Source organism: Macrobrachium nipponense, chromosome 18 (assembly GCF_015104395.2).
Source record: "Macrobrachium nipponense isolate FS-2020 chromosome 18, ASM1510439v2, whole genome shotgun sequence".
Classification (NCBI taxonomy): domain Eukaryota; kingdom Metazoa; phylum Arthropoda; class Malacostraca; order Decapoda; family Palaemonidae; genus Macrobrachium; species Macrobrachium nipponense.
The window spans coordinates 73,381,297-73,396,069 of NC_087211.1; the positions used below are offsets into that span (position 1 = coordinate 73,381,297).

The window sequence follows — 14,773 nt, forward strand, 5'->3', positions numbered from 1 at the left end:
CCTGTTAAGTACTTATTAATTTTCCGATCCTACAATGCTAGGAAGTGTTGAAAACTTGAAGGTGGGAATAATTAAAAAAAAAAAAAAAATTGGTCATCCCTTCAAACCCACAATACAACACTTATGGTTCTCTTGATAACTTGAGTTCATTGAATACAATACCTTGATCCATTCAAAAAAAATTTATTATTAAACTATAAATTTAACAAGGTCCTGTAAAATGATTTAGTACTAGTACATGATTTAGTACTAGTACATAAGACAGATTCAAAACTTTTTCGTAGAGTTCATAATCACTGTAAAACAATTTACAGACAACACTTAAATATCAAAAATTTGCTCTATTTTATCTTGAATCTTTTTAAGTCCTTGCAAGCGGTACTGCTGTCCTCCTGGAAATGGCTGCCAATTGGGGTATACGCTGTTCCTATTTACTCCTTTTACAATCATTGGCGGATTTTCAAAGCATGAAGTGATCTTGGAGGAACTTGGAAAAATGGAGGCCTGAAGGAAAATCTTTCAGGATGAAGGATTACGTTTCTTTGGAGAGGGAGGGTTTGCCAAAACCTTAGGATCTGAAAAAAAAAAATTTAACATGTTGAAAGATTATCAAGCTTTGCTTAGCTTATTCTTAATCAGACAAAATTAAATTTCCAAAGTGAAGCTGCAGTGATTTTTTTTGCAGCTGATTAAACTGCTGATAGGAGTTTGTATTACAGCATGATAAAAGAGGCTATGACCCCAAAGAGTGGCAAATTATAGAAAAACACCGTAGTTGGAGTAGATTAATATTTTGGAAGAAAGGTTACAAAATTTATGAAATATTTCAGTTGGTTTCAGGCCAGGAAAATCTAAGCTCATACAAGTTTGTTCCTATGGGAATACAAACCACCACCATTTATGTAGGAGTCTTTCAGCACAAGCTAGAAACCAGTCAGAAACTTGGTAACAAGATAGTTAACCACGTTGAGAGGGGCGAGTATCCCCATAGCCTTCTTAGCATATTTGTTGAGAAATATTTACATAAATTTACAGGGAACAAAGATTCTGTAACTTTTTATTCACATGTTTTTTCTAATATTTCTTTGCACACTTCTTTGCAAAATTATATTTACAACCCATACTATTGTAAAAGCCAAGAAAACCAACAGCATCCCCTTGGTATGTATACGAGCAAAATTACAAAAAGACTCCGTGTGAGACACATGCAATACATTCCCCCTTGATGTCAGAAGCAGAACTGAAGTCCTGAGATGCCCAGATATGTGATTTTAGCCAGTGTAAAATTTCCCATTGGTAAATTTATGGGCTATAAAAGTATTGGCACCTCTTTCTCGCCAGATTCTTTCCAAATTGATGGTGCATAATATTGTTTATCTACAGAATCAATCTGGCCATCACCCCAAACCTGTTAGTAGTACTCCCGAGGCTCAATTTGTCCATTAAGGGTTAAGAAGCCCATTTTTTGGTTCTATAAAAACCTGGCAGTTAATCTTATAATCAAATTGCAAATCCATTCTTGAATTTGTCTGGAGAATTACTGGAGAGTTGTGATGGGTTAAGATCGAGTGGAATTCGACCATCCTTTTAAAGAGCATTTCCATTTCCTCAAGCGCTGAATGGCCAAAAATTTTATAATCTATAATCTAATCTAATCTAATTTCCTCAAGCACGATAGCTGTTTTGGGTGGTTTGTACGTGGAAAAAAAATTTTTTTCCCTGTCCTGGAGGATTTTTTAAGCTGGATCTATACAAACTTGTTGCTGACTTTCCTGATGACAATTTTTGGCTTAGAGCCTTAAAGTTCCTATTTCCATCTTCAGTTGTCCCACATTCACTGCTCCACCTAAATTCCTATACTGTAATCACAGTACCTCAGCATTTCTTCTCTGATTATATCCCTCCTATTACCTACTTTGCAACTGAATCTACCTTTGGAAGATACACCAATCCAGTCCCTCCTGTTCTGTCTAGTCCCTGGTACTTGTATAATTACTGTATTGGAAATTGTGACATTTGTAAGGAGAATATCTTTTAAGGTTTGGTCAGGGCTGACAGGTAACCTCTGGACTGTCTGCCTTCCTATCTGTGAATCTGCCTTTTTATAGATGGTATGAGAGTAGCAGTTCATCTTGACCTTACAAAGGCTGCTCTCTCTCCCTCCACTGGGTCTTGATACTTTTTCCCCCTAATCTATAATTTCTCAAAGCCTTATTTGTCAAACTTCTGTTTGCTTTCTTGACTTGTAGTTGATGAGCTGTTTACCTAATTCACCGCCTGTCTGTCCCCCCTCAAAAATGTTCTGAATCGTCAGGTTTCTCTGAAACTTCCAATTTTCTGTTAGTCAGTCTTAATCTTGTGTAAAATCCGAGTCTGGGCTTGTCTTATTGCCTCAGTAAAGCCCTCCTTCCCAAGAAAATGTAGCCTTTTCTTTTTATGGTTATCTTGGTCAGAATGATTCTAATTCCTGTAGAAAAATGTTTTGGTCCTGGTTTTTTGTCATGTCTATGCTATCACCTCATGCTCCAAGTCCTATTTATTTTTACCTCCTATCTTGGTAGTCTATGTATAAAGCTTATTTATGTCAACTTTGACCATATAAAATTCTTTTCCTGGAGAAACTGCTAGTGGTACTTCTTACTACATTAATTTTATAATAATTTTATAAAGGCAGCACACTTGCAGTGGATCATCATAGAGCCAGGACGTCAACTTCCTCCAAGGATTGTCTTCAGTAGTATGACAATTATCATGTTTTAATTACTTGTTTTTGCAAGGATCTTTATGCCGCAACTATTAAAACCTTCTTACAGAAATACATAAGTTTTTATGACTTAATATTTGCTAAATGTCTCCACACACTCCAGCAAAAGAATTTAGCAATATCTTTTGTTCAAAAAAGTTACAGTTCTTTACTGCAGTATGTATATGGTACATAATATGGACACTGAAAACATTCATTACACCATTAGCATTCTGCACTAAGTACTGTATCTCAAATTGAGAATATGTCATTCTGAAATATGTAGCTGTCAAAAGGCTGGTTACCCAACAGTCAGTTTTAAAACCTACCAGTAAGTAAATTTGTTAATACTAAAATAACTAAATATACAGTAAAACAATATCTCAAATAACTGATAAACTAAAAGAAAAGCACTATACTGAACTAGAAAGCTGCAAAAATCTAGACTTATGTAGCAGATTGCTCACCTAGCATTTTCCGTATTTCATTCAAATATGAATAGAAAATGCTCTTTTCAAACCAAGCATTGTGGCAAGCATAAAGATTTTGCATCAACAAAAGGAAAAAATGATTTCTCTGCACACAATTTACTACATTAAAAAAAAAAATAAGGACCTACCCCATCTCTGTCATAATTTGCAAGGAAAGGATATGTTGTAATGGCCAAATATCGAAGACACGTCGGACTTACAGCCACCCAAGCAAAGCCCAATGACCCATTTGGTGTTGGGAATCTGAAACAAAAAGACATTTACATAGTTTCATGTGAGAATTCAGTAATTTTTCAAGACTAGATTATAATCTGCATGCAAAATTCAAAACTAAACTACAAAGATAGTTGTCCAAAATTCTGGAAAGTATCTGCATTTCAAATAATAGGAGCAAAACTCATGGGGGAAAAAAAAGACAACTGGGCCATTGTAACAATGCCCAAATATACAGGCTATTAGAAGCATAACTGAAGCTTGAGGGGCAACTAAGAATACCAAGTGAACCCATATAAATATGTACACCTTACACTTAAATTTTTACAATAATAAGAGAGGTGGATAATTTTACCAGAAGCTAAAAAGCCCTCGGTAAAAGTTACTTTACAATAACTGAACTAAGAACCAGTATCATTTGAACAAAATGTGCATTTGCCATGCAATCCAATGAAGTCAATCACGAATGATGACAGTGAATGTTAAAATGGTAAATAAAAACCAACAAATGTTACTTTTCCACAAGAAATGGTGAAGAACTGCCTTGGAAATTATGGGTAAAAAAGTTCTTACATAGTTAAAATACACACCAGAATCACCTATGTAGTAAATGCTGCTTTAAATTTGCTGAGGAAAAAAAAAGTACATAGGTTTAGAAACTTGAATTACAAGTTCTAGAACTAAACAGTAATGAGCTCAAAATTTTACGCGATTACTACAGTACTGTATCTAAAAGTTTTCACTATAAAGAAAAAAGTACTGTACATGATTTTCCAATCCTTTCCAAGAGCTTTTCCTTTTTAAAAGCTTAATACATACTACAACCTGCTGTGCGTTTCACTCACCTTAGGTCATCGTCTTTTTGGAATAACTTCTTGGAAAAATAGTCAGATCAGCATGAGATTATGGCAGAGCCTTATTCACAACCTGCTGTAATTTTTGTTGGCATAGTGCAGTACCAAAAGTAAACAGTTAAGTTAGTTTGTTCTTGAAACTTAAGAGAAATTCCAACTTTGATGATAGCAATTTGGACAAAATTCCTTGTGATGCGGCAATGATGTTACGATAGGCTCCACCCACCCACACCTTTCTCTCTCATGAAAAATACAGCCACTTGAGCCTTGATTTATACTTCATAAATTAATGTTTATGTTGTATGCACTATACAGTGGACCCCCATTCACATTCTCAAGATTCACAAACTTGGCTATTTGTGGGTTTCTCTATGAAACATATACCCATAATTCACAGAAACTTCGCTTTTCTCGATTTGCAGTATTTTTCACAGAGAAATGCTTACTAAATGATGTATTTTCTTATCAACTTCATGACTAAATGCACTTTGGGTGATAAAACTTAAACTATTCAGGTATAAGCAGTTTAGGAGGGTTTGTCTTGTGTTTGAACTATCAAAATAGGCCATTCTAAGCCTTTTTAGAAGGATTTAAGTATTCATGGATTGTAGATGTTCACGGGGAGGGGTCTGGTACACATCCCCTGCAAATGCAGTGGGTCCACTGTATTTTCTTTTGAGAGTAACAGATAGATAACCTGAAAGTACAGTAAGGTAATTGGTAATATGAACAGGAAATTTTTGCACCATAGTAGTTTGGTGGTTTTTTGGTTTCCCATTTTCTTTGTTTTGTGACGGGATGATGGCAGCAGTCATAGGGTGTACTGAGCTTGCAGACGTATTTAACCTTAGCAATTATGGTGAGTATGCTACGTAATTGTCCACGGGGCTGTGGGAATGCAGTTGCATTGAGAATTTTCACCCTAAATGAATGATTCAATCAATCAATCCATGACAAAGTTACAGTGGTGCAGCAACCACTTTAGTCACTAACATCAAATGAGAGGAAAGTAAGCGGTAAAAGAAGAAAGGCCGGATTAAAATTAAGTTTGACAGCACCTGAAGTGCGAGGTCCCAAGTATTACCATCCTCCTCTATCCCTATGTCCAAGGGTCTGGAAACTGGATAGAAATTCAAGAGGGAAAAAAAAAGAAGAATTGAGATGGGTGGTGGGCCTTAATAGTGATGTTTTCATGATGTCAAAAGTCACTTGTTCAGATTGGTATTATTGTTGTTGGAATTTCTCATTTTCAAGAACAAACTGCCTTAGCTGTATACTTTTAGTAGCCTTAACTATTTGCTTATACTAATGCACTATGATAATGAAAATGATGGCAAATTGTGAATAAGGCCCTGCCAAAATCTTACCTGATCTAACTGCTGTTGTTTGTGAAGTTATTAAAAACAACTATTGACGTAAAACGAGTGAAATGCGTAGTAATTATTTTAAATTTTAGAACACTTTCTGTTAAGTCCACATACTCTAATACCTAACACTGCTCTTACCCAGTTGAAATGAGTGAAATGCGTAGTAATTATTTTAAATTTTAGAACACTTTCTGTTAAGTCCACCACATACTCTAATACCTAACACTGCTCTTACCCAGTGGCTGCAAAGTTGGTCCACAGGGTTGTGATTAAATCACGCACACGTTTGTCATCTGTTTTCTCAAGCTGAGGGAAGTATGGACTTTCACTGAATAAGTATTGGAGATCATCTGCATGGCTTACCCCTGGAATAGTGTTGATTTATAGGTGTATTGACCAATTCATATTTCCAGATTAAAGAATTTTGAGATGAATCAAGTTTATGCAACTTTTCATTATCAAATCAAGCAATGCTTGTACGTAGATTTGCTACAAGAATTAAAGTACTACTAATAAATATTCAAAATTGAACATATACTGCAATATGGTGTACAGCACTGCATAGAATCTTCAGAATATTTGAGTCACTGATCAACTTTCCAAATACATGTAAAAAAAATTTTATAATAAAGTTTTAATCAAACTTACCCATTAATTATACAGCTGAGAGTTTCACTCGCCCGGCAGTTAAATTTCCAAAATTCGTGGACTGCGCTAATTTTCTATTCTGTTTTGGCTAGGTAAAAAATTACCCTGCCCACTTTCGGGGTAAGAGAGGAACCACTTGGCAAAGAGTTCAGTTTGTTTTTGCTGGCTGATGGCTAGACTGGTTGTCAGCTGCAGTTAATGGTAGGGGTCGGAGAGTGGGCTCCAATTATATAATTACTGGGTAAGTATAATTAAAACCTCATTATAAAAATGTCAGTTTGAATTATGAGACTTACAAGTATAATTATACAGTGGACCCCTCGTATTCGCGTTCTCCAGATTCGCGGACTCACACATTCGCGGATTTCTCTCGGGAACGTTTCCCTGCATTATTCGCGGAAAATTCGCGCATTCGCGGTATTTTTCTATGATAAATATCCACAAATTCCTGGTTTTTTGATGAATTTCATCATAAAATGCACTTTTTGTGATAAAACTTAAAAAAACCATGTATGAAATTTTTAGTCGGTTTTTCTTGAGTTTTAACTAACAAAATAGGCTGTTTTTAGCATTTTTATAGGGGTTCCAAACATTCGCGGATTCTAACTATTCCCGGGGGGGTCTGGTACGCATCCCCCGCGAATACGGGGGGACCACTGTATAGATGATTCCCACAGTGAGGGATGGTGGGATGCATAGATATTTCTACCTAAAAAAATTGTTGCCAACATTATATATAAAAACGTTTGTGATTACTTACCTGACAAGAGTTGATGCAGGAAAGTACTGCCTCTGGATGTCATTCATCATGTAGAGACACTGCTACTTTAGTGGGATCCCTGTGGTGAAGGAAATTTCTGATGGCCAACAAAGGATAGGTAAATTACCCCTGCCAAGGGTTCAATACCAATAACACAGCAGAGAAAAAATTTTGTTACCTATTTCCAAACCGTGTTTAAAATAAAATACCACCACCACCCAACCAAAGGATTGAAGGATACTCGGGCACTTTGCACCTCCAGGCTTCCCAAAAAACATAACACCTTATATCAAGGCGAAAAAAGATTTTAGGAAGGGCTGGTTCCAACACTTCCTTTCCCAAAACCACACCAGCCGCAAGAAAAGGACCCAAAGTACTACAATCATCATACACTTTCAATATCTCGTAGATAATGAGATGCAAACACCGATTTACGTTTCCAAATTGTAAAGTTTAAAATTGCTGATAAGGACAGTTTTCTTTTGAAAGCCAGAGAAGTGGCCACTGCTCTAATCTCACAAGCTTTCACTTTATACAAAGTGAACATGTCTCCCTGAACTGACGAGTGAAAGAATGAGCCATGGATTAGAGGCGGACTCGTTCTTGCCCAAAAGACCGAGGGAATATGAACAGGTAGCCTACCATTTTATCCAAGGCATGCACTTCACTTATCCTCTTTGCCATCACCAAAGATATCAGAAAAAGGGGTTTTTCTAATCAATTCTCTTAGGTGATACTAAAATGCATAGGTTCAAAGCGAGGATCTGACAACCACTATAAAACTATTCAAGGTTCCAAGGTACTGCAGGTGAATCTCTACCCTTGGAGGTGTCAAGAGACTTCAGGACAAGACTGACCCGAACATGGCTCTTTAGCCCTTAATGGTGGACGTTGAAAAGTTCCTTGCTGATCTTAAATGTAATAAAAAGTTAGCTATTTGAATCACAGAGGTCTGAGAAGAGGAGACATTGACGGTGCTGCACCACTCTCTGAAGATCCTCCACTTATTCTGACAGATGGCATTAGAAGTTTGCCTTCTGCATCTAGCGATTGCCTCTGCAGTCACTTTAGAAAAAAACTTTTCTTTCTAAGGAATCTCTTGACAGTTTGAAGTCTGTCAGGGCCAGAAAAGACAGGCCTTGGTGGAACCTCTGGAAGTGTGATTGTCTGAGCAACTGCATCTTTTGAGGAAGCAGCCTCGGGAAGTCCACTAGGTGATCAACGACATCAGGGACCATTCTTTCAATGGCCAGAAAGGTGCTACTAGAATTAGAGATACATTCTGGTGGGACAGAAACTTGTTTAACACCTGCCTTATCAAAGTGAATGAGGTAAAGGCATATAGATCTTAGTTCGACCAGTCCAAAAGAAAAACGTCTACTGACCAGGTTTGAGGATTTGGTACTGGCTAATTTTCTCCAAAATTTCCACAGGTATAAGCAGACTAGTGGATCCAAGGTCCATTCTGTCGAGAGGACTTGTCCCCTGACGGCTTGGCTCGTCTGCTAATACATTGGTCTTTCCTTGGATAAACCTGGATATGTATTATCCTGGTATCATTCTGTTCCACCCAGAGGAGATCCCTTGCCACCTCATACAGAGAGAATGACCGAGTCCCTTCTTGTTACGCTATTAAGAGAGCACTGTCGTGTTGTCCGAGTGGACGACAATCGTCTTGTTCTTGACTCCTTGAGAGAAGGATTGAAGGCCTAAATGTACTGCCTTTAATTCTTTCACATTTATGTGAAACCCGACACCTTGCTGTTCTCTAAAAGAGCGCCCCATCCCAGGTCCGACGCATCTGAGAAGTTCAGGTTTGGGCTCAACGGAAAAAGACACTTTTCTTTTGAAAATCTCTCCTTGGAGTTCCACCAGAGAAGGTCCTCTATTTCTTCGTCACTGGAAACATGAACGAGTCTGGAAGAACCTTTCTGTTCCAGCTCGCTTTCAAAAAGAACTGTAGTGGTCTGAGATGTAGTCTGGCCAGGTGTATGAACTGTTCCATTGACGAAAGAAAACCAAGAAGGCTCATCCAATTGTTGGCTGAGCATTCTTCAAGTAAAAGAATCTCCTGTACTTTCTTTAGACAAGATTCTACCCTTTTCGGTGTTGGAAAACCCCGAAAATCCTGAGACACAATCATTATCCCCAAATATGTACTGAATCCTCTGAGAGGGGATCAACTGAGACTTCTGGTGTTTCACTAGAATACCTAATTCTTGTACTAACAAGAGTCTTCTTTAGGTCCTCCATGCACCGACTCTCCGAATTGGCTCTGAGAAGCCAATCATCCAAACACAAGGAGATTCTTATCCCCTGTAGATGTAGCCACTATGCAATGGGAGCCATCATTCTGGTGAAAACCTGTGGTGCCGTAGAAAAACTGAAGCAATGAGCGCAACATTGGTAAGTCCTTTCATCGAATATAAACCTGAGGTACTTCCTTGAACGGGGATGAACAGGTACATCCATGGAAATATGCGTCCCGTAGGTCTAAAGACGTCATCCAATCTCCTGGGTGAATGGACTACAGGACTGACTGGTTTGTTTCCACCTTGAATTGTCTTCAAGACGAAGATGTTGAGACCGCTGACATTCAAGATGGGGCTCCAGCCCCCTAATGATTTAGGGACCACGAACAGGCAGTTGTAGAAACCTGGAGAATGAAGATCTTGTACTGGCTCTATTGCCTTTTTTTAAAAGAGACAACTTCTGCAAGTGCCGAAAACCTTTCTGACCTTGCAAATAAGCAACCCAAACGACTAGCATGTTGACTAAAGGAGGCATTTACAAAAAAGGGGATAATATAACCTCTTTTCAGAACCTTCACCATTCAGGCTTCTGCTCCCTTCTGCCACACTTCCCAAAATGAAAGAAGTCTGGCTCTGACTTGTGCATGGGGAACTATCTCCTCACTTGTGAGAGGGACATTTAACAGAGGATTTCTTGACTGCCTTTGAGGCAAAGCGGGTACTTCCTCTGAAGCGGGAGAAAGATCTTGGTCTGAACCAAAAGGGCTGTGCCCTTGGAGGAAGAGACTGCTTCATATTAACAGTAGGAGTGTCCTTTGGTCTCTTGGAGGACTGAGTGAGAAGGCCCTGAGTACTTTTCTTCTGAAACCTAGAAGCTATGTCAAGGACTGTAGACTGGGGAAAAGGGTATTTCCTATCCTGCAGAGAGTACAACATAGCTGATCTTTGAGTCACCGTCACTCCCTTGGAGGTGTACGAGCACCAAAGCTACCTCTTCTTCAGAGTTCCCAACGTATACAGGGAAGCTAACTCATGGGAGCCGTCTGTAATTCCTGTTAATACAAGGCAACAGTCCCAACCAGTCCAAAGCAAAATTCTCTAGCAAGACCGAGCAGGATCTAATTTTGTGAGCCAAGGCACCCACTGCCCAATCAAGAACATCCAAAACTTCAAACACTTTGAAGATGTTCTTTCGCCATTTCTGAGGCTGAAAATAAAATCTTTGCCAAATTGAAGGGAGAACATCAGGAGGAGCAGAAGCAGACAGTACTGAGTCTTGTGGAGCAGTCGAACTATGACGAGCCTTGGCCGCTGGACGAGCATCCACTTGCTGCAAGAAGGCTGTGGTACCTTTGACTTCTTAACAGGAACTGTAGGAGGTGCCATTACATCTGTAGAGGCCCTCTTAAGAGGCTGAGACTTACTGCTAGAGCGCCACTGACGACGATGACATGGAGAGGAGTCTTCGGAACTGGACAAATTGTGCACTTCCACAGAGAGACCTTTTCAGTGGTTCTCTGTTGCAACCTGGGAAACTATGTACAACAGGTTGCACTGAGGGGACGGTTGCTCACGGGCAGACCCTACCAACCTCCCTTGGGCTACTGGATTGACCCCTCCCATGTACTGGGGAGTATGCCAGAGCCCTTTGCCTATGGGAGTCAATGGGACAAACAGCTGCCTCCTCCTCTAGCACTGCACTGTCACTTTTCTCCTTGTTCATCAGTACTTTGACTGATGAACCGAGTTGCTCCATTGTCTGCACTAACAGAGAAAAACGTTTTTCAAGCTTCTCTTCTAGACTGGCGATGGAGTTGGGATCAGAAGTGTGGGAGCCTGAAACTTTAGAAGGTGGTACAGTAAGAGATCTAGGAACTGGGGCTAGAGAAATAACAGGAACATTCGAATCCGACAATCCCTGGCTAGCTGATTTTGAACTAGTTCTAGCTAAAGCCTTTCTCTTTCTATCTCTATCTAATTTTCTCAAATGAGATTCTAAGTTCTTCCATGTTCTCTCATCACACTCATTACATCTCACATTCACCGAACGTACTTGTCCACAGCAATTTGTGCACAAGGAATGAGTATCATAAGACTCTTTGGTCAACCTAGTCTTAAAACCATTCACACAATAACTAATGTTAGCAACACTAGAGTCCGTCATGTTGAAAAACAAGTGAGACAAGTCAGTAAACAAGTCCAAAACTATCTAGTTCTTAAAAGAACCTAAATCTAAATTATATCGCCAAGTTGGCCAAAACAACGCAATACTTTACCAAATGCTGATAAAAAAAGGAAATGTCTAGTCAAGAATTCCAGAATTAACTGGAGCTGACAACAGTCTGTAGCCATCAGCTGGCAGAAAAAAACTGAGCTCTTTGCCAAGTGGTTCCTTTCTTGCCCCAAAAGTGGGCGGGGTCATTGTTACCTAGGCAAAACAGAACAGAAAATTAGTGCAATTTGCAAATTTCAGAATTTAACTGCCGGGCGATTGAAACTCTTAGCTATATAATTACTGAGTAAGTCCCATAACTAAAACTAACCTCTCTGTCTCTTACTTACATTTTTTCCCAGTGGTGGAATTGTAAAGATCTATTATGCTATTTTGACCTCTATGCTGAAGTTCATAGGCAAAGACATAGCCAGTGGCCGAATGTAGCGCAGCAACCTCATCTTGAGTTATTTTTGCACTTGCATCACTCAGCATCTAGTAGAATTTAAAGATAAAATGGTAAGTTTTATTTGAATAAGTATACCTGCTGTTGTTAATTTTTATCAATGGACATTACTTACCTACTATTTGTCAACTTACAGGTTCTTTTAGGTGAATTGAGTTTTATGCTAAAAAAATTCCTGTGTATTATGTGAACTGTAAATAACTTGTGATATAACCATCTGCCTAAAGATTGCATTTCATGAGATGATAAAGGCATGGCCAGGTGACAGGGTATGAAGTGGGCAATGTGGCAATGGGCTTTGAACAAAATGTTAATAACTACACCTCATTTGTAACCCTAAATTGAATGCTTGTAATCAGAGTTTGCTATTTTCAGGCACAAGCAAAATTACAAACAGAAAATGCTGATGCCATATCAAAACATGGGAAGTGAACAAAGAGGAAGTCAAAATTTAGTATCAGGAAAACCCATTAAGATAAGGTTATAGAATCAGGATGTAGAAGGGACACTTGCAAAGAAGTGAACTGTGAGCCTTCAAGCTTTTACAGACATGCACTCTTGGAAAAGAAGAGGGAGGCTAAATGACAGGTGGTGAGGGCAAAGAGGAGTTTGGAGGAATGGAACCAGAATTGCAGCATAGAAGAAGGTAAAAAAATTTTCAGAATAGCAAAGGCCAAAGGAATTAAGGGAGGGACATGAAAGAGGATAAAGATAAATGAAAGTGGAGAAATTATACTGTAGTTCCAAAGAAAGAGATTCTGCAGGGACTGGATTGAAGTTGTATTTTCAAAATCTTCATAATGCAATAGAGGCTACTAGCATGAAAATATACAAAATTTATATGGAATACAGGCTACTAGCATGGAAAAGGGACATGTAATGAATAAGAAAACTGACAAGTTTACAAGGTTCCTTTGGAAGATTAGAAAAGCTCCAGGATCATCTAACTGGTGAATCACTCAAGGTAGCTGGACAGTGCATCACTCATGAGCTGACACAAATTCAATATAAAAAAAAAAATATGAAAAGCATGCTATGGAAACAAAGATGCCAGATGGGGGCTGTAAAAATAGCTAAAACTGATGACAAGTTTTCATGCCACAGAGGTAAAACAACAGAGGCAGTCATTAATGGATCAACAACAGGAAAAGTATCAGGTACAGGAATAAATCAACTTCATATTAGTGGGTCTAGACTAAGTTAGGACCAAGGTAAACCAAGCGGTGGCTGCTGATGAATCGGCAGGTAGACCTATGGGCTCCCCTATACCCCCAGTGAAATCTATCATGCCACAAGTATAGGATAAGATAAATGATTTGTTTAACCAGACCTCTGAGCCCAACAGAGGCTCTTCTCAAACATGAGAAAATCTAGTTTGACCTATGTGGAGCCTTGCTAAAATTACTTCTTCAGATCTCGCATTTTGAGATGATGAAACCCATGGGTACACCTTGGATTTTATATTTTTTAGTTTGTCTGATACTGGTACTGAAGACCTATCTGTTTGCCAATCCTGATACTATATTAGAGATTTGACAGATTCTATCCAGTCTGATACAGGTACATATGAAATTGTTGGGTAATAGTGCATGGTAATTTAGCAGCAGGATCGGCATTTTCATTCTCTTGAATTCCTACATGTGCCAGAATCCAAAATTTTTTATTGATAATCCATATTGTGAAGTTGATGGATTTTTATTTGAATTCCTTGGACAAGTCGATTTGAAGATTTGTATTTGTTTAAACCATCAGGAGCACTACGTGGGTCGCTGAAAATGATTGAGGAGATTGCTCACCTCTGAGATATTATATCAAGTGCTGCTCGTATGGCTGAGAGTTCTGCAATAAACACAGATGATATTAAAGGAAGGCCTAATTTGATTAATTTATCATTCAAGAAAACTGGTGCTCCTACTCCAGTATGTATTGTTTTCTTTTAGCTATCTATATATATCATGAACTGATTTCCCTTTCTAAGAATGTGCTCTAGAGCATGTTGGCAATGCATCTCTGTATTAGTCATACGTATTTCGCTTAAGAAGATACAAAAAGAGGTGCATATTCTTATTAGCTTCAGAGTCCAAGGTGGTGGGTGTTTTATTGTTGGAGGGAAAATTGGTGTTATATTATGAGTGTTCATTAGGTATTTGGCAAAAGGAGCTAGTACCATGGCATTCCATCCTATGGAAAGGCCCCTAAATAGTTATTAAATTTCAGTGATGCCTCAAAGGTGGTGTGCCTGCTTCTGCTAAAAGGTAGTCTATTGGGGATGATAGGAATGCACTGCTACATAAACGTATTCCTTCGTGATGCAATGCATCAAGAGTTTTTTTTATATTTCAGTTGCTGAAGAATATATAGGACAGCAGTAGTCTATTATAGATAAAACTGATGTCCTATATAACATCACATCCTGCTCCCTACATAGAGTTGGATAGTTTCTTTAATAGGGCAAAGCCTTTTATGCCACAAGGAACAGAGGAACCTGGGAGCATCCATGTGTGAATTATTAACTGTTAATTGCGTGATCACAGGAAGAGGTAGTAAATATGTTTAAAAGATGGAAGAGTGAAATGTAAGTAAAACATGGTACCTAAAAAAGAAGTAAATGTAAAAGTAGTCTGGAAAGTGGTCATATAGATGGAGTGGAAAAGATGTGTAAGAAATGACAGATGGTGCCACAAAAAAATATACTCAAGACTGCTAAATATCCAAAGAATAAGCGGCCACTAAGACTGCAAGAAAAAGTAATATTGCTGGACTACTG

The 14,773-nt window shown here is 38.5% G+C and overlaps 1 pseudogene; it reads right to left on the reverse strand.

The window, feature by feature from the left end:
- Positions 1–218: 218 nt before the first annotated feature.
- Positions 219–14,773, reverse strand: part of LOC135196643 (venom carboxylesterase-6-like) — a 32,337-nt pseudogene continuing 17,782 nt past the window's right edge.